Source organism: Rutidosis leptorrhynchoides, chromosome 5 (assembly GCF_046630445.1).
Source record: "Rutidosis leptorrhynchoides isolate AG116_Rl617_1_P2 chromosome 5, CSIRO_AGI_Rlap_v1, whole genome shotgun sequence".
Lineage (NCBI taxonomy): Eukaryota > Viridiplantae > Streptophyta > Magnoliopsida > Asterales > Asteraceae > Rutidosis > Rutidosis leptorrhynchoides.
In genome coordinates, this window is record NC_092337.1 from 104000294 (window position 1) to 104023152 (window position 22859).

Below are 22859 nucleotides of genomic sequence, written 5' to 3' on the forward strand. Positions count from 1 at the left end.
TAAAAAAACATACACGAACAGTACAAACACAAAACTCGAAAAAAGCAAAATAAAGACTAAAACTAGCTAACCAAACACAAACACGATAGGAAAAAGCGGACGAAACGAGCAAACCTAAAATGCATAAAGCGTAAAACATCCAGTGAACCTACAAATCTAGAAAATCGTCGATCCACCTCCACACAAAAAATCATCCGTACAAAATTATTCACTTCGCGCTCACATTCTTTTCATTTAAAACTGACTTTTAGAGCTTGTCTTCCACTATCGAAAAACGAATAGCCTTTCCCGACTAGGAAGAGCACGAAAAATTCGCATCCAACCCCGATAAAGAAGAGACTATCGGATCAACGTGATCGCAAAGATCATACACCTTTATACAATGCCGTCTGATCGTACTCAAGTGCTAATTCGGGTAGATTGGTTTGAATTGGGTTGGATTGGTTGACTTGGAAACAATTCAATCCTAATACGGTGGTAACTCTAAGTGATATGAGAACCTTTTGAAAGGTGGTTTATGATCGATTTTTGAGTTGTTGCATTTTTTAGCGGATGAGTATTTTAATGGAAAAATATATTTATATTGTTGCTGGAATCTTGTCTTGAATAAGGGCTGGGTTTAGCTACTTACAGCTAAAACTTACTGCCTTGGAAGGATCATAATTGAGAAAAGGGTCTAGAAATATTATGATCCAACGGTAGTTAACTATTGGACTTTACTTTTAGGGCTCCAATTTTCATACTTTTCTTATCCATGAAAAATGACTCTAATATCTCTTGTCATGTGCTTTGCAAGTCACCAAATGCATATTATTATATGCACTATCACCGACCAATTTTGGAAGGTCAATCAAGGAAACATAGGCCTTAGCCTTCTTTTCTCTACAAGCCTTCGATAGTTCGATTCAACAACAACGGACTCTATATCTATCTGCAATATCCTTAATCTTAATAGTCTGACTTCTTCTTAACGGCCTTAATAGTGTTAGCTCTTGATATTTTAAAACCTAATCACTATTATAGATTTTGAAAATAAAGTGTACAGAATACTTACTGTTTGATTATTTGAAAAGATAAAAAAAAAGTTACATATAAACATGATAATGCTAAAAACGAACATATATTTCATAGCATTATCCCTCAAGAAAGACAAGCTTTTAGTTGCAACTGTTCTATTTACAAGTGATATTCGTTTAAATAATAAAAGGTGAAGACAAAAGATAGATTCGACGAATTGAAGACGCAAATGACCAAAAAGCTCAAAAGTACAAAATACAATCAAAGTGGTTCCAATTATTGATAAGAAACGTCTCAAAATTACAAGAGTACAAGATTCAAAATGCAAAGTACAAGATATTAAATTATACGAAAGGACGTTCGAAAATCCGGAACCGGGACCAGAGTCAACTCTCAACGCTCGACGCAACGGACTAAAAATTACAAGTCAACTATGCACATAAATAAAATATAATATTTAAATAATTCTTATAATTATTTATATATTATATTATTATTTATAAACCGTCGGCAGAAGAAACAAACACATGTGAGCTTCCCCAGCTGGCCATGCGATCGCATGGCCTTGAAGGGCAAAGCTCATGCGATCGCATGAGCCCCTTTTTCAGCTTACATGCCTATAAATTTCGAGCTTTGGTGCACCATTTAACACATCTTTTTCCTTCTTCATTCATCAACGTATTATATATATATATATATATATATATATATATATATATATATATATATATATATATATATATATATATATATATATATATATATTATAATTTTAATTTTAATTTTAATTCTAGTAATAAGGGTATGTTATCGCATATTGTAAGGGTGTAAGTCGAAATTCTGTCCGTGTAACGCTACGCTATTTTTAATCATTGTAAGTTATGTTCAACCTTTTTACATTAATGTCTCGTAGCTAAATTATTATTATGCTTATTTAAAACGAAGTAATCATGATGTTGGACTAATTACTAAAATTGAGTAATTGGGCTTTGTACCATAATTGAGGTTTGGACAAAAGAACGACACTTGTGAAAATTAGACTATGGGCTATTAATGGGCTTTATATTTGTTTAATTAAATGATAGTTTATTAATTTTAATATAAAGATTTACAATTGGACGTACCTATAAATAACCATATACACTCGATCGGACACGATGGTCGGGATATTTATATGTACGAATAATCGTTCATTTAACCAGACACGGGAATGGATTAATAGTCAATAGAATTATTAAAACAGGGGTGAAATTATGTACAAGGACACTTGACATAATTGATAACAAAGTATTAAGACCTTGTTACAGTTTAAGTCCCCAATTAGTTGGAATATTTGACTTCGGGTATAAGGATAATTTGACGAGGATACTCGCACTTTATATTTATGACTGATTGACTGTTATGGACAAAAACCAGACGGACATATTAAATAATCCAGGACAAAGGACAATTAACCCATGGGCATAAAACTAAAATCAACACGTCAAACATCATGATTATGGAAGTTTAAATAAGCATAATTCCTTTATTTTCATATTTAATTGCACTTCTGATTATCGCACTTTTATTTATTGTCATTGTATTTAATTGCACTTTTAATTATCGTACTCTTTAATTATCGCAAGTTTATTTTATCTCACTTTTATTTATCGCAATTTCATTATCGTTATTTACTTTACGCTTTAAATTAAGTCTTTTATTTATTTAATATTTTACATTAGGTTTTAACTGCGAATAAAGTTTTAAAATCGACAAACCGGTCATTAAACGGTAAAAACCCCCTTTTATAATAATAATATTACTTATATATATATTTGTATTTTTATAAATTTAAAACTAATATAGCGTTAAGCTTTGTTTAAAAGATTCCATGTGGAACGAACCGGACTTACTAAAAACTACACTACTGTACGATTAGGTACACTGCCTATAAGTGTTGTAGCAAGGTTTAGGTATATCCATTCTATAAATAAATAAATATCTTGTGTAAAATTGTATCGTATTTAATAGTTTTTCCTAGTAAAATATAAGCTATTTCATATACACCTCGCATAACATCAAGTAATTTTTGGCGCTGCTGCCGGGGATCAGCTAAAACGCCGGAAGCGCAACGCTATAAAAAAAAGATTTTTATTAATTTTTAAGTTTACTTTTATAAAAATACGTTTTTTTAAAAATACGTTTTAAATAATATATTCAAAAATATAAAAAAAAAACTATATTTATATATTTTTAAGAGTTTGTTAAATATATAACTTCTATAAAAGTTTCTTTATCTTTATTTTATAAAAATATAAGTCTTATTTAATTTATATAAATATATTATATAAATATATAAAACAAAAAATTTAAAACAGAAAAAAAATTATTAAAAAATAACTCTCGGCCTGGTACTGTAGCTGCCCGTAACCTGGCCCAAAACCCTGGCTCATGCGATCGCATGAGCCCGAAGACAAAATCTCATGCGATCGCATGAGAGTGTCTGACACGCCACAGTTTACCCTAAAACAGCAATCATTACGGTGTATTATTATTTTTTATAATTAAACCCTAATTAGGTTTTAATATTTTATTAATTAGTTTAGTTTTAATTCTTTAATTTGTATTTTTAGTTAATTTAGTTTTAATAATTTATAAAATTAATAGTTTTATAAAATAAATAATATAAAAATAATATTTTTATAAAAATTATACTTTTTACAACTTTTAGTATATTTTTATATTTTGTCTCTTTTTAATTGTTTTAGCGTAATATTTGTATTTTTTGCCCGTATTTAGTTTTAAATCATAGTTTTAGCCATAGTTATTTTTATTTCTAGATTTTTAGGCTTTGCCGTAAAATCCCTAAAGTGTTTTTTCTTTATACTAAGATTTAGGTGCTTTAGAATTTTGCGACGCTGTTCTAAGTTTTTACTTCCTTTTTAAGTTATTGCCATTTGGGATATAGTTTTACTTGTAAGCTTTAATATTTTTAGACGCAACTTTTAATTCTTAGTTTTTAGTTCCTTTTTAAGTTTCAACGCGCTACTTTCTTATTTTTATTTTTCGATGCCTTTTACCTATGTATCAATTATCACTCCAATTAGTAATCTCAATTTGCAATTTTAATTTTAAGTTAGTAATAATAATAAGGTTGGGTTAGTCGAGTGTTTTAAAGTTTTATAAGTCACTCTTTTTCTTTCTTATTTCTCCAATTTTAATACCGACACGCTCTTTTTCTCTCTTATTTCTCGCCATTCTAGTTTTTAGGACATAGATTTTTATTCTATTTCTTATCTAATATTTCTTTAAATTACGAAAATTTATTTTAAGTGGTTAAATTGATAGACATCAAAATTTTCTGGTTCGTAGTAATAGTTGAATTTGTACGTGGACCGGGTTATTGGAGCCAAACAGTACTCAATTATATTAAGACCAAACGAATCCTGCCCCTCTGCTGCATCTTTTGGCTATTCGAAACGTGGGCAAAATCAAAAAAGTCTATTAATTGGATAACTTATATAATTTTTCTTTCTTTTTAAAAACTAATAGGATATTCAGTGAATGCACTGAGCAAAACGTTCACCACCTTTTGTACGTTCACCACCTGTAACTCGATCAAGACATCTAGCAAATATTGTCGCCGTTGATTTTTCTTTAGAATCGTCATCCAGTCGACCAAGTACTCCAATTCAAATTTCCGATAATCCATTTTTTGAACCCAACCTCACAATTGAGAATCCGGAGAATATTCAGGGACAATTCATAGATCCTGAACCATTAATTTTTCCTCCGGAACCACCAATCATTCAAACAGAGATTGTTGAGGAACCAACCATTAAATCAGAATCCTCTAGTGATTCAGATTCAACAAATTCAATCATGGAGAATCTGGAACCTTTAAGTATGGAAGACCGAATGAGAGCTAAACGCACTGGCCAAGGTCACGCAATTACTCATCCAGACATTAATGCGCCAGATTATGAAATCAAAGGACAAATTCTACACATGGTGACTAATCAATGCCAATTTAGTGGTGCGCCGAAGGAAGATCTAAATGAACATCTTCGTACCTTTAATAGGATATGCACTCTATTTAAAATAAGAGAAGTTGAAGATGAACAGATATATCTCATGTTATTTCCCTGGACTTTAAAGGGAGAAGCCAAAGATTGGTTGGAATCGTTACCTGAACGGGCGATTGATACATGAGACGTTTTAGTTGAAAAATTTCTTAAACAATTCTTTCCGGCATCCAAAGCCGTAAGACTTCAAGGAGAAATTGTTACGTTCACACAAAAGCCAAATGAAACTCTATATGAGGCATGGACAAGATTTGGTAAGTTATTAAGAGGATGTCCGCAACATGGTTTAGACACTTGTCAAATAGTACAAATATTCTACCAAGGATGCGACATCACTATAAGGAAAGACATAGACATAGCAGCTGGTGGTTCCATTATGAAGAAAACAGAAACTGATGCTTACAAAATTATTGATAACACTGCTTCCCACTCACATGAGTGGCACCAAGAAAAAGATATCGTTAGATCATCTAAAGCAGCTAGAGCCGATTCTAGCCATGACTTAGATTCCATTTCTGCAAAGATAGATGCTGTCGAGAGACGAATGGAAAAGATGACTAAAGATATTCACTCAATACGAATTAGTTCTGAGCAGTGTGGAGGACCACATTTGACAAAAGATTGTCTCAGTATTGAACTAACAATGGAACAAAGAGAGAATGTTTCATATCTAAACCAAAGGCCTGGAAATAATTATCAGAATAATTATCAACCGCCAAGACCGATTTACAATCAAAACTAGAATTATAATCGCAATGTTCCATACAACAACCAACAAGGTCCTAACAATCAACAAGTACCCAACAATACTTACAACCAGCAAAGACCTAATTTTCAAAACAAACCACCACAAACCGATGATAAAAAGCCAAATTTAGAAGATATGATGTCGAAGCTAGTTGAATCTCAAACACAGTTTTTCACATCTCAGAAACAAACCAATGAACAAAATTCTCAAGCATTTAGAAATCAACAAGCTTCTATTCAAAATTTGAAACAAGAAGTAAGTAACCTAGCAAGGTTAATAGGTGAAAGAAAACCGGGAAGTTTACCTAGTGATACAAATGCTAACCCCCGGAATGAAACAGCTAAAGCCATTACCACAAGAAGTGGTATTACACTTAAACCACCTGAAATACCTGTAATTTCTGATGAAGCTATTCCTACTCCACAAGAACCACAACCTGAACAAGATAAGGAAAAAGAACCGGTAGTTGAAAAAGTTAATGAAGATAACACAATTAAGGCTAAACCTTATGTTAAACCATACCAACCACCACTTCCTTACCCCGAGTAAAATGAAAAAAGAGAGACTTGAAGTCGAGCAATCCAAATTCTTAGATATGTTTAAACAAATAAATGTAAATCTTCCTTTCATTGATGTGATTTCAGGAATGCCTAGATATGCTAAATTTCTGAAAGATCTAATCACAAATAGAAAGAAAATGGAAGAACTCTCGGCTGTTACTATGAATGCTAATTGTTCGGCAGTGCTGTTGAATAAGATACCAGAAAAACTATCTGATCCAGGAAGTTTCACAATTCCATGTTTTCTGGGTAGTCTTAGTTCAATAGAAGCATTGGCAGACTTAGGTGCTAGTATAAATTTAATGCCGTGTTCACTATACGCTAAACTAGACCTTGGAGAATTGAAACCAATACGAATAAGCATACAACTAGCCGATCGATCAATAAAATATCCTAGAGGGATAATGGAGAACATGCTAGTTAAAGTTGGTACTTTAGTATTTCCAGTAGATTTTGTTGTTCTGGACATGGAAGAAGATTCTCAAGTTCCTCTCATATTAGGAAGACCATTCTTAAACACGGCCAAAGCAATGATAGACGTGTTCGGTAAGAAACTGACCCTAAGTATAGAGGAAGAGAGTGTTACCTTTTCAGTTGATAGAGCAATGCAACAACCGCAATCTGCAGATGATACATGTTACTATATTCAAACTATAGAATCACATGCAGAATTGTTAGAAGAATTTCCAGAATTACAAGGAACAGGAGAATGTTCTTTAGGAGAAGGAACTGAACCAATTGATGAAACTGAAATGTTAGCTACACTTATGGCTAATGGATATAAACCAACAACAGAAGAAATTCAAATGCTAAAAGAAGAAGACAGATATCGATATAAATCATCGATAGAAGAACCACTGACATTAGAGTTAAAGCCACTTCCAAACCATTTGGAATACGCTTATTTACATGGTGAATCTGAATTACCTGTAATAATATCGTCTTCTCTTACTGAAAATGAAAAATCTCAACTCATTTCTGTGTTAAAAGCTCATAAACCAGCTATTGCATGGAAGATTCATGATATTAAAGGCATAAGTCCTTCGTATTGCACACATAAAATCCTTATGGAAGAAGGTCATAAAACGTATGTGCAACGCCAAAGAAGACTAAATCCTAATATGCAAGATGTTGTTAAGAAAGAAATCATTAAACTGCTAGATGCAGGTTTAATTTATCCAATTTCTGATAGTCCATGGGTTAACCCAGTTCAATGCGTGCCTAAGAAAGGTGGCATGACTGTCATTACAAATGAGAAAAATGAGCTTATTCCTACTAGGACTGTAACAGGATGGCGTGTATGTATTGATTATAGAAAATTAAATGACGCCACCAGAAAAGATCACTTTCCCTTACATTTTATTGATCAAATGTTGGAAAGATTAGTCGGAAATAGTTACTATTGTTTTCTTGATGGTTTTTCCGGATACTTTCAAATTCCAATAGCACCCGAGGATCAAGATAAAACCACGTTCACATGCCCTTATGGAACTTTTGCTTACAAACGCATGCCATTTGGACTTTGCAACGCCCCTGCAACCTTTCAAAGGTGCATGATGGCGATTTTTCACGACATGATAGAAGAATGCATGGAAGTTTTCATGGATGACTTTTCAGTCTTCGGTGATACATTTGAATCATGTCTAGTTAATCTTGAACGAATGCTTATTAGATATGAACAATCAAATCTAGTTCTTAATTGGGAAAAATGCCATTTCATGGTTAAAGAAGGCATCGTTCTTGGTCATAAAATTTCAAAGGAAGGAATTGAAGTGGATAGAGCTAAAGTAGATGTAATTGCTAAACTTCCACATCCCACCAATGTTAGAGGAGTTAGGAGTTTTCTAGGGCATGCCGATTTTTACCGACGTTTCATAAAAGATTTTTCTAAAATTGCCACTCCTATGAATAAACTCCTAGAAAAGGATGCTCCATTCATCTTTTCAGATAAATGTATCAAATCTTTTAATATTCTTAAAGAAAAACTCACTAATACGCCGATTATGATAACTCCAAATTGGAATCTACCATTTGAACTTATGTGCGATGCAAGTGATTTTGCAATGAGAGCCGTTTTAAGACAAAGGATTGAAAAACAATTTCAACCTATATATTATGCTAGTAAGACGTTACAAGGAGCACAAACAAATTACACAACTACTGAAAAAGAACTATTTGCTATTGTCTTTGCTTTTGACAAATTTCGATCATATCTCGTTCTAGCTAAAACGGTGGTCTATACCGATCATTCTGCTCTTAGATACCTATTTTCGAAACAAGATGCTAAACCACGATTAATCCGTTAGATCTTACTCTTACAAGAGTTTGATATTGAAATCCGAGATAAAAAGGAAGCAGAAAATCTCGCCGCTGATCATCTTTCTCGTCTTGAAAATCCCGAATTAGAAGTTCTAAATGAATCGGCCATACAAGACAACTTTCCTGATGAATATCTATTGAAGATAGATTATAATGAAATTCCATGGTTTGCAGACTATGCAAACTATTTAGTATGTGGATTCCTTGAAAAAGGATTATCGTACCAAAAACGAAAGAAATTCTTTAGTGATATAAAACACTATTTTTGGGAAGATCCACATTTGTTTAAAAGTTGTCCCGATGGAATAATACGCCGATGTGTATTCGGAGATGAAGCTAGTCAAATCTTAAACCATTGTCACACAGGACCAACAGGAGGGCATTATGGGCCTCAACTAACAGCAAGAAAAGTTTACGATGCTGGATTCTATTGGCCTACAATTTTCAAAGACGCACACCTTCTTTGAAAATCCTGTGATGCATGTCAAAGGGCTGGAAAAATAAGTCAACGTGATGAAATGCCACAAAATGTCATTCAAGTATGTGAAGTATTTGACATTTGGGGTATTGACTTTATGGGTCCATTTCCAAAATCTCATAATAATCTCTACATTCTCGTTGCCATTGATTATGTATCTAAATGGGCGGAAGCACAAGCTCTCCCGACTAATGATGCACGAGTTGTAGTCAACTTTTTAAAACGTCTTTTTGCAAGGTTTGGAACACCAAAAGCTTTAATAAGTGATCGGGGAACTCATTTCTGTAATAATCAACTTGAGAAAGTTCTTAAAAGATATGGAGTAACTCATAAAATCTCCACTGCTTATCATCCACAAACAAGTGGACAAGTTGAAAATACCAACCGAGCTTTAAAACGTATTCTAGAGAAAACCGTAGGATCAAATTCGAAGGAATGGTCCATTAAATTGGAGGATGCACTCTGGGCTTTTAGAATAGCCTACAAAACTCCAATTGATACCACACCTTTTAAACTCGTTTACGGAAAAGCATGTCATCTTCCAGTAGAAATTGAACACAAAGCATTTTGGGCTTTGAAGACATGTAATCTTGATTTACATGAAGCCGGACGTCTACGATTAAGTCAATTAAACGAATTAGAAGAATTGAGACATGAAGCATACGAAAATTCGTTAATCTATAAAGAAAGAACGAAGAAATGGCATGATAAAAGAATCAGAAGTTCAAAAGAATTTAAAGAAGGAGATAGAGTTCTTCTTTTCGATTCACGATTCAAGCTATTTCCTGGAAAATTGAAATCAAGATGGTCTGGACCATTCTTTGTCAAAAGAGTTTTCCCATACGGAACAGTAGAATTAATAAATTCAAATGGGATTGAATTCAAGGTTAATGGTCACAGAGTTAAACATTACATAGATAGTCCGATGGAAGTTGACAACGAAGTTAATCACAATTTCGACACCACAGCTAACTAAGTGTGGGGAGAATCAAGTCTTTTAAAGGATAATATGTATTTCTGTTAGAGTTAGATTTTCTGTTTTCGTGTAGTTCTCGAAAATGGAACCCGAATGGTCTTTCCCTAGCAGACCCTAAAGAACTAGTCTTCTCCCCCCATTCTGAATTTTTATTTTTTTTAGGTTTTACGAAATGAAGACTTCCTGTGAATTAAACCATGGTCTAATGCTACACGCTTTGATCACTAAACGTAATAATGACACACTTTCGAGTGAACTGGTATCAGTAATCAGAGAAAAATTGGACGGAGTAAGAAAAGAATCCAGATGCGAAAATAATAAGTTACAATTTGGTAAAGGAAAATCAAAATCCGCAGCGAAAAGAAGAGCACGACACCTTGAAAGATGTCACAAATGCGGAAAATGGTCACACGAAGGAAAATGCTCGACGAATCTGACATATTCCAATACCGAATTTGTTACGCTATGCAGAGATGGACCGTTCATATGTTTAGAAGAAAAAACGTTGAATGCTCGAGGTTACGCCTATGTAGCCATGGAAAACCAATTAGTCCGACTATCTTATGAGTGGGCTAGAGCATATCATTAAGAAATCTTTCTCACAGGTAAGTATGTACAGTTTTCATTTTTATTTTTATTTTTATTTTTAACCTTTTGATAATAAACGCTAATTTGTTCGCTATAAAGTATTAAATTGGTATTCGATAAAATTAGGTCTTGCGACCGAAATTATTGATATCATACAAAAATTTATTACATCACTACGAAATTTAACGTTTATTCTTAAGGTATAAATATCTTTAATCAATCAACCAAAAATATTTCAAAAATTCGTCATGAGTTAAATTAGGTTATGAAACCGAAATTACTTTACCGAAAAGAGGGGCGTATGTTTTTGATAATATTTGATTGATTAAAGTGGGATAAAAGACCAAAAAAAAAGATTTTTAATTTTATTTTTACTTTGTTTTTAAAATTAATATTAAAATAATATTGTAAACTTTTTAAATCAATATATTTAAAATTGTAAATATTTTAAAAATTAATATTTTTAATATAAGTTTGTATGTATAAAAACAAAAATATAATTTAAGTTTGGTGTGAATTTAAAAAAAAAAATTACTTTATTTCGTTAAGTTAAAAATTTGATTTTTAAAATTCGTCGTGAGTTGAAGACTAGGTCATTGAACCTAAATTGCTTTACCCGAGGGAGGGACGAGAACTTTTATTATCATTATTTTTAATCTTATTGAATTAAAGTATGCCAAAAACATTAAAAAAAACCCAAAAATCTTTGCTTTTAAAACCGCGCTTAAAAGTGACAAATTTTAAAAATTTTGTCGAGGGACGGACTAGGACAACGATCCGAAACGCCCTCATCCTAAAAAGAAACAAATTTTTAAAATTTTATTAATTATATATAAGGTATAAGGTTTTTATAAAAAAAAAAAAAAGAGCTGAAAACACTGTAGCCGGCACCCTATGCAATCGCATGGGGTTTACACACCAACCTCATGCGATCGCATGAGGCTGGATTCCAGGCCAGTTTGATAAAAAGAACAGCTCGCTGTTCTGTCCATAAACACACACACATATACGAACCAACTCCCAAATCACCTCTTAAATTCTCCAAAATTCACCGTAATTCGTCAAATTTTTCGCTCTAATCATGAAATTGTTCAGAAGCTTCAGCAAAAAGGTAAAAATTACACCCCTAAACTCTATAAATTCCTAGTTTTTGTGATAATTACCAATATTTTACCTAATGCAATTTCGTTAATTTCTAGTGTAATTAGTGTTAAATTGTTAGTATTTTATGCATGTATAACCTAGATTGATGCTATTTAACATGATTTGAAGCCAAAAACTTCAAAATTTTTAGAAATCTAAGGTTTGTGTTCTTGAGCAATTTGGGGCTTTTTGATATAAACAGGTTATGGCCGATTTTTGTCATGAATTATTGCTTAATTGAGTAGTGTAACATGTTTAGGTAGTTAAATGATCCAAACATTGATCCTAAACATGATTTTTAAAGATTAAAGTGGACTTTTTAGGCGAAAATTTATGAACTTGATTAATTTGATATAATTGCCAATTAAGACTTGTTTAATTATTAGTAATGACTATTTTGACATGTTATTTGAGTTAAATGCTTATGAACTTTGTATACATTTTCATATGTGCTTATTTGGAAAAGTGTAGAATTGTGAAAAAATGTGAAAATGTGTATAAGTTTAATTTTGATTTAACATGTTATTGTGAATGTTTTAAGTTGTTATTTTGCTAACACTAATGCATACTTGGATGCACAAATTTTGTGTCTAATGTGTTTTGCAGAAAGCCGATACTGGAGGTTCAGGATCATCATCATCTAGACAGCCTGCTCCAGCTCCAGAACCAGAACCAGAAATGCAATATGAACCTGAACAACAACCACAACATGAACCACAACAACAGCCTGATCAGCACGTACCTTATTATGATCCGCTACAGTTACCTAATGAATTCATAGTATTTCCACCACATCCGCCTATAGAATATCCAACGATTTCTGAACACACATTGCATCCTAATTTGAGATTCGATAGACGATGAAGAGATTACCCGGCATATCAAAGTAATAAATTTAAATTGATAACAAAAGAGGTAGAGGTGCCAAGGGTAATTGATTGGAATCCTTTGGAAATGGTCCATCTAGCTGACCGTGTTAGACAGCAAATGATTCAAAGGTATGACAGTTCTTCTTTTACAGATTGGGAACGTCTTTTCACCATTCGTAGACCTGTATATAAAGAATGGCGTGTTGACCTGATGAGTACTATAGCGTTAAATGTAGATGTAGATAGGTTAGATGATAGAAGTTTTCTTAGATTTATCCTTGGCGGTAGGATGTACAGAATGTCCATGATGGACATGGCCAGGGCATTACAGATTTACACTCCTAGTGAATTGTTACTACCCGATTGTATGAGTTTGATTTATCGTGGTAAAAGGGTAGATAGGAACTTTGACGCGAACGCCGTTTGGAGGCGTATGTCAAACTATAATGTTTTTACACTGGGAGGAAAATACTCCTACTTACATATTAACAAAGCCGAGCTTCGTGTAATTCATAGATTTTTGGCTAACTCGATTACACAGAGAGGTCACAATAAGGAGAAAATGACCTTACATGATTTATTTTACCTATAGTGTATTCGAGACCCGAGAAGCTTTATTAATATCCCTTACTGTGTTGGTTTTTATTTATCTAAAATGGTAGAAGGAATGCAGGAAGGAAGTATAATAGGAGGAGGTATTTTTGTTACTCTCATTGGAGAGTATTTAGGTGTTGATAGAAACCAAGGGGGTCCATTACAGGTTTGTAGAGAACATGATGAGACCATAGGATTGAGGGTTTATGTGGATGCTAAGGTATTGAAGAGTAGACGCAACCAGGCATTGCCCTATGAAGGTAATCATCCTCAGGTAGAGAGAGGGTCAGACGAGGAAATGGAGGAAGCGGAAGACATTAGGGATGTCTTTCGAGATACTATTCTTGACGTCCACGTTCGTATAGATGAGAAATCAATGACGAACGCGGCCAGACATAGTATGTATGAGCAGTGGAACTCCGAGCGAGTATACGAGGATTATAGGCGACGCCAACACGATAGCTGGTTAGTTCATCAGCACCAAATCATGAGTCAGCTATCATATCAGGTACCAAATAACTACGTACCTACTCGACCTGCTCATTTTCCGCCACACAACCCCGACAACCGACCACCCTTTAACCGGTATGACTATACTCAAGCATATCAGGACACCTATAACCAACAATGGAACCCACCTGACGAGATGAACTGGAACCCCTATCCAGACTGATTTTGTTCCATTGGTTATTTTTATGATTTTTATGTTTTTATCTTTCTACTTTCTCATGTTTAAACTTATGTTATTGGATATATTTATGTAATTTTTATCATTTTTATTATTATTGTGTACTAATATTTCACATTTAGGATGTGAAAGTGGGATTTTAAGTCCCATTTCAAATTGTCATGTATGTTTATATTTGTATTGTATGTATATTGTCAATTGTACAAAACAGGGTAAAACAGCGCATTTTCAAAGACTGGCATTAAGTTCAGCAAAAGCTAGTACTTTTGACGACAAAACGAAAACCAAATGTGATAAAACAACAAGACGGAATGAACAAATGATGTGCACCATTCATCATTCAGCAAACAAACGCCAATACGTTTGGAAACTTTGGTAAAATTTAATTATTTTTCTACGCTAATCACCCTCAATAATTTAAATTGTTACTGATTTCTTGCAAATGAGGGCATTGCAAGATCTTAAGTGTGGGAAGGGGTTAAATTCTTTCGGATTTTAAAATTTTTTTTGATTTAAACACTTGGTTACCATTAAAAATACTAGTAACGCAGTAGTTGTATTAGAATCTAGTACTTTCTGATAATAAAGAACAGCCATAGTCTTATATACTGACTACCCACTTCTAGTAAAATTTTTCAAAATTTTCAATTAAATGAACTCAAAATCATGTTTATACATATTTATGAACGATAAAACTAGGTGTTAACACCGAAATTATTGTTACCTCGAAAAGGACATAAATTGAGAAACTAACCAAAATGTTAGAATTCATTTAAAATGGAATAGAGGACAATAAAAAGGAAAAATAAAAATCCAAGTGTGGGAAAAATTACCAAGTTATTTAAAACATATATCACATATTTTTGTACAAATAACTGAAGATACTTTTGTTTTGGACAATTTCTAAAAAGTTTTACCCGATTTACTGTAAGAAAGATGGATCTACACGATGAATCAATTCCATCATTAAAAGGAAGTAAAGTCTTCCAAAAAAGAAACGCGCTTCTTGATTTAGGTCATGAAGTTGTCGTCCAGACCAGCTGTAGGTTGACGAAAAATCTAGAAAAGTCATCACTAAAATCAGTAGGAAATCCACGGACCTCAGCATCAAACAGGGTCGCCAAGTGGTCAGACTTATCCTAACCATGAGAGGATCTGTCTTGTAAAATGGGGAGGACGCCTTGCAAATTAGCTGGATAAGACTAATGAATCAGATCCCCAGAAAGGATAATCTCCTTTAAAGATCAAAAATCAGCTTTTAAGACTGATATTACTCAATCCTTGAGATTGACCTTAAAGATTGAGAATTACAAACTCATGAAATTCAATGATATCTAAACTCGAGCTTGAACGAGAAAATATTTTGATCAAAATTTCAAACCGATTTGTTTTCTGAAAACCCATTTTTCAATGCGTTCATTACCATTGAACGTAAAATACTAGGAATTCACCTGGAATTTATTAGGTCACCTGAACCAAATCGGGTGTCAACCGTAAGAACGGTGGTTGCATAGCATGGTCAAAGATAGGACCTTGTGCCAGACCAAAAAATTATAAGGGTGAGCTTTACTATTGCTCCTACAAAGGATAGTAATTGCATCCGACACGTTATAGACCATAATTAAAAGCATGTCAGGGGACATTGCCTTAACAGTTGCTTGTTCAATGCTTTCCTTTTCAACCGGACGGTAGTTTATCGAAAGGTAATATACGGAGCAAGTATAGTGGACGTATTGCTTTTCCAATACAAGGTTAGCAAGTGGGTGACACAAAACCACAAGTTTTGAGCTAAAATTTTCAAATCTGAAACCCACCAAACCCACAAAAACAATTTGCAAACACTGGTGAAGGGTTATTCCGGAAAACTTATCTAGGGTAAAAACTAGATTTAATTTTTAAAAGATCAAATATTTTCATAAAGATCCAATTTCCATAATGGATCTAAATTTTATAGTCATGTAGGACTGTAAATCACATCGTTACTACCATTGTTTATACCACCGTAAAGAAATCACTGATGTACAAAGTGTGAAGAATAAAGAAGTGATTCTAGTATATTTCAAGACTATATTGCTTGAGGACAATCAACGCTCAAGTGTGGGAATATTTGATAATGCTAAAAATGAACATATATTTCATAGCATTATCCCTCAAGAAAGACAAGCTTTTAGTTGCAACTGTTCTATTTACAAGTGATATTCGTTTAAATAATAAAAAGTGAAGACAAAAGACAGATTCGACGAATTGAAGACGCAAACGACCAAAAAGCTCAAAAGTACAAAATACAATCAAAGTGGTTCCAATTATTGATAAGAAATGTCTTAAAATTACAAGAGTACAAGATTCAAAACGCAAAGTACAAGATATTAAATTATACGAAAGGACGTTCGAAAATCCGGAACTGGGACTAGAGTCAACTCTCAACGCTCGACGCAACGGACTAAAAATTACAAGTCAACTATGCACATAAATAAAATATAATATTTAAATAATTCTTATAATTATTTATATATTATATTATTATTTATAAACCGTCGGCAGAAGAAACAAACACATGTGAGCTTCCCCAGCTGGCCATGCGATTGCATGGCCTTGAAGGGCAAAGCTCATGCGATCGCATGAGCCCCTTTTTCAGCTCACAGGCCTATAAATTTCGAGCTTTGGTGCACCATTTAACACATCTTTTTCCTTCTTCATTCATCAACGTATTATATATATATATATATTATAATTTTAATTTTAATTTTAATTTTAATTTTAATTTTAATTCTAATAATAAGGGTATGTTAGCGCATATTGTAAGGGTGTAAGTCGAAATTCTGTCCGTGTAATGCTACGCTATTTTTAATCATTGTAAGTTATGTTCAACCTTTTTACATTAATGTCTCGTAGCTAAATTATTATTATGCTTATTTAAAACGAAGTAATCATGATATTGGACTAATTACTAAAATTGGGTAATTGGGCTTTGTACCATAATTGGGGTTTGGACAAAAGAACGACACTTGTGGAAATTAGACTATGGGCTATTAATGGGCTTTATATTTGTTTAACTAAATGATAGTTTGTTAATTTTAATATAAAGATTTACAATTGGACGTACCTATAAATAACCATATACACTCGATCGGACACGATGGGCGGGATATTTATATGTACGAATAATCGTTCATTTAACCGGACACGGGAATGGATTAATAGTCACTAGAATTATTAAAACAGGGGTGAAATTATGTAGGACACTTGGCATAATTGATAACAAAGTATTAAGACCTTGTTACAGTTTAAGTCCCCAATTAGTTGGAATATTTGACTTCGGGTATAAGGATAATTTGACGAGGATACTCGCATTTTATATTTATGACCGATGGACTGTTATGGACAAAAACTAGATGGACATATTAAATAATCCAGGACAAAAGACAATTAACCCATGGGCATAAAACTAAAATCAACACGTCAAACATCATGATTATGGAAGTTTAAATAAGCATAATTCCTTTATTTTCATATTTAATTGCACTTCTAATTATCGCACTTTTATTTATTGTCATTGTATTTAATTGCACTTTTAATTATCGTACTCTTTAATTATCGCAAGTTTATTTTATCGCACTTTTATTTATAGCAATTTCATTATCGTTATTTACTTTACGCTTTAAATTAAGTCTTTTATTTATTTAATATTTTACATTAGATTTTAACTGCGACTAAAGTTTTAAAATCGACAAACCGGTCATTAAACGGTAAAAACCCTCTTTTATAATAATAATATTACTTATATATATATTTGTATTTTTATAAATTTAAAACTAATATAACGTTAAGCTTTGTTTAAAATATTCCCTGTGGAACGAACCGGACTTACTAAAAACTACACTACTGTACGATTAGGTACACTGCCTATAAGTGTTGTAGCAAGGTTTAGGTATATCCATTCTATAAATAAATAAATATCTTGTGTAAAATTGTATCGTATTTAATAGTTTTTCCTAGTAAAATATAAGCTATTTCATATACACCTCGCATAACATCAAAACAGTAAAAAAAATTATAATGAGTTGGAAAGAAAAGGCTGAAAAGAAATTATGACCGGCGAGTGTTTGTAGAGACAGTGCAGGGTGATGGCATCTCCCACATGCTTTATTTTCTCTTTAGTATTTACTTTACACAATTTTACATGTACAATTTTTCACTGTGCACCTTTTATATTTCTTTAAAGAGAATCCAATTTACTCGTATATTATTAAGTCAAAATGTACACTCACCCATGCTAAGAATATGACAATACATCCATTTGTTATCATTATTTTAACCTCCAATTTCAACATTAAAATTTAAAAATTAATTCATCTATCCATCTTCTATCTACTTCTACTGCTATTATATATAAGAACTGAATTATATTTATGTTTATGTTCATGTTTAAGGTTATTTATAAATGAACTATATCTAACAATTTTATGTAGTACGTCAAATAATGGATCTATAATTGCCGTTTTTTGTTGTGTAGTCTCATGGTTTGTTTTTGTTAATGGAAAATGAAAAGCAATTGTGCACATAATTTATTGGTGCACAATTTGTATTTGGAATTTGGATGCAACTGCAAGACAGGTACAAAGAATAAAAGGCCGTCAGGCAAGACAATTTTATTTTGAGAGTGGCCCATTAGCCCACTTAAAGACTTAGATAGTGAATTTATATCCCATGAAGTATTCTAGCTAAGCTCACTAATATTTTTATTAGTAGAACACAATGTAAGGGTGAAACCAAAGTTCTACATCGGTCATGTTACAAAACAAATCTATGTATATAAGTTTAAGGAAAAGTCATTCTATCACCAATTTGTTTTAGAATAAAGATGGACTTTTAGGCTTATATTGCAGGACATTGTGTTTGGGCTATACGATCCTTACAACTGGTATCAGAGCTAGGATATAGCCCCGATGTGGTGGACGGCGCAATGGACGCACCCCGATCACACTCCGAGACGTGTCGTACCCTCGGTTATATGCAGTGATGAGTGGACCCAACTATCGTTCGAGGGGACCCTGGCACGATGAGTTGATCCTGGAAGCCTTGTATCGAAATCTCCCTGCCCTGCCACCAGGTTGAGAGTTTCGAGTTGGCGGCGGTAACGATTGGATCTGGACTATAGTTGGAGGGGAGGCCCAGATGGACTTGGGTTTGAGGGGAGGTTTGTATGGGTGCAAACCAAAGTCCCACATAGGTCATGTTACAAAACAAATGTATGTATATAAGTCTGTCATTCTATCACCAATTGATTTTAGAATAAGGATGGACTTTTGGGCTTATATTGTAGGACATTGTGTTTGGGTTATACGATCCTTACACACAACAGCTATTAAACCCAATATGTTTCAACAAAGTTGAAGGCAATTGAACTAAACCAGTCTAACTGTAAAATTCTCTGATTGCTTGGTTGAGTTGATTAAGTATGTACATATTTTAAGTTTGGCAGTTGTTATGATCATCAGACTAAAAACAATCCTGTACATATAAGTTTTGTTCATATAAATTGTTAGAATTTAGGACCCAACCAAGACAAATGATTTACAACAATAACTAACTCACAAACGAAAAACGAATTATTTAAAAGCATAAACGATAAAATTAAAGCATAATGACACAAGAATTTAATGTGGTTATATTCCAACTCCAGACACAAAAAAGAGTTTACTCCACGAGCGCAAACCAGGGAATTATTCACTAGTTTGCGCGCACACAATTACAGTGAGGTTAGAGGTCTATTTATAGTGCAAAATGAGATAAGGAAACAACTTGCTCGCCAATCCGGACTTCACGATCGTGAAACCATACTCGCGACTGCGGCATTCTTCCAGACAGCTTCTTGGAACATTCTTCTCACGTATTGACCTGGTTGCACAAGTTTAACTTTGCCTTCAAGTAAACAACTTTTATAAAATCAGAAACTTGCTTCACAAGTTAAGTTTAACCTCCAAGTAAAACTTATCTCTCAAGCAATCTTGATTTCTTTCTTTTTTTAAAGATCTCTACATATCTTGCAAATTTATCTCTTAAGCAATCAGAAACTTATCTCTCAAGCAATCTTGATTTCTTTCCCTACACCAATCACATGTCTTGATTTCATTGAACTTACCCATCTATACTGCCAAGAAAGCTTCTTCGGACACGAACTTTCCATCCACAACGACCTAGCAGCTTTCGATAAAGAGCACTTCAACTACACTCGTCAAAACGTAACCAACCACAAATTGTAATTATGTTGAACACCCAAAACAACTCTATATCACCTGATTATAAAACTCCATTTGAATACCGTAGGATAAATATATAGGACACACCGCTCTTCCGCGCCTTGGGAAGGAAGACTTTCGACACTCAAACAGCTAAGTAATAATTCAATCTTCGTTGGTAGATTGGGTCATCCCGGAGTCTGCACCGCCATTGAAATATGCGAATCTTCAGTCACAGGATTTAACAGGAGACAAAACGGCCTCAACTCATCACGCTAGACTCACCCAAACCTGTCACTGACATGTCAACGATCACCCTCCTACAGAATTTTCATCAATCTCTGATTTTTCTTCCCAACAATCGAAAAATCCAACAGACGCCGTTGTAGACTATTCATCATGACTCCAGTGAGAACACATTCACAACCTCAAAATCTACAATTATTAGCTTTCCGCTTTCATGCTGGTACACTGACCCATCCTCAAAGCTATGAATTTCACGAACACATCTTCTCATCCTCAACGCTCCCACTGTACGAGTAAGAAACAAAATATAGCTACCCTAGAAGAATTTGGTTCGTACCACCCGGTCAGTTGCAAATTGCTTTGCCATTGGAGAGTAAATCAAGTACTCGAACATCTAATGTCTGGAATCGATGCACTAACCTTGCAAAAATTGGAGAAACACGTCTTACAACTGTAACACCCTGAAATTTTTTTTTTAAACACAACGGAAGTAGATTTAGTTACTAAAGCAACCGTGGTTAATACTTACAAACCATAGTTAACAAATCAACTTAGTTACTGTTATTACAATATTCCAAAACATCGGTGTTACGTGAAAACATGATTAAAATTGAAACATCAGAGTTAATCACATAGTCAAACATGTCTTCAAACCCGTCCGTAGCACCCATCCTAAACAGCAGTACCTAAACCTGCAAGGGTGGAAATGTGGGGGAATTAGCACAACTGCTAAGTGAATGGATACTATCTAACAGACCAAGCATAAGCAACTAAACATGCAAGGGCCACAGATATGCTAACGTCCTGAACTAGCATACAACAATAACTGACAATATGAGGATCGACGGCTTGTACGAGCACACAACTTAGTTGATCAAGCTACAGTCTACCGATAGTCCGCTTTACTGATTTCACTGCATAACCGTCCAGACGCAACACATGCGTCCTTCTATACTATACTGAACAATCAGTAACACCATGACCCGACCAGGCTACCACAATCGACCTCACATCAACTCTACCTTGCCGCCTCGGTGGGTTCCCAACCTTTCCGCCTAGGTTGGTGTCCAACTAACAGTGCGCACATAAGATCATAGATAAACAGTCATACAATCGTTCTAACTAGCATGGCAATATCTAACTACGCATGGTAATCATACTGGACATAAACATAAGAGTAAAGTGTCTGAACAAGTAGCGTGTCAGCTACTTAATACTCTATCCGGAGATAGACCCACTCACCGAATACCAGCAATGAGCCCAGATAAACTATCACTGAGCGGATTCCTTATCCTTATTACCTGAACATAAGGCAAATCAAGTTAGTTTCTCTCTGTTAACACAAAACAGCACAGTACAGAAAATCAGTCACAAAAAGGTGCCGCTAAAAGTCCACCTAACACTTATGCATTTTCAAAATTTATATCCTGATAATAATAAGTCACCTGGATAGCATAACGGCTAGGAAAAGGCTAAATTAAAAAACAACTACTGATCTGGTCTGCATCCGTACGGTTGCACATGCATCCGTACGGTTGCAAGTCCATCCGTACGGTTGCATCATGCATCCGTACGGTTGCACACTTCCTGCCCGGTTGCACCAACACCACTGCATCCGTACGGTTGCAAGCTGCAACTGTACAGTTGTGTTCATCGTGCAGCAGCAGTAGAAAACTGACGGGTTTCGACCTAAAATCACCAATTGGTGCTCTAGAGCTCGTTTCTTACCTCTAAAATGACCAAATCATATACACTTAACATCAATAAGCATAAACCCACAAGATTTTGACACAAACAACTTCAAAATCAACCATTTTGACTCAAAATTGCCCTTTTGACGAAGTTAACACAAAATCATCATTTTCTTAAAGATTAGAGCTTGAAACTCTTTGATTCTTACCTCAATAGACTCTGTAAATTGTAAAGAACAAGATGATATGAATGATTTGAACTCTAAAACACAAATTAGAAATCTAGGGTTTCAAGTGGCAAGAAATTTAGGTACGGGATGTTTTTTTTAGAAGGTTCAAGAAAAAATGAGAAAAAGAGCTGGTCACAAGCTTATATATGTGGGTTAAATGACATACCCCATCACACACGGGTATTTACCAGTTATCTAATATCTTTCGTACTTAATTTGACTGCCCTAACGGAGTCCAAATTAAATAAACGAACCTGTTCTGTGACCCTTGTCACAAACTGGTCTTAACGAAATAATAAAATAACACTAAACATATAATTAAAATAAAAGCATAATTAACCACACAATTATGTCTAAGGGAAAAAAGGTCATCTTACATCTAGGCCCGATCTGAGGATGTTACAAATCC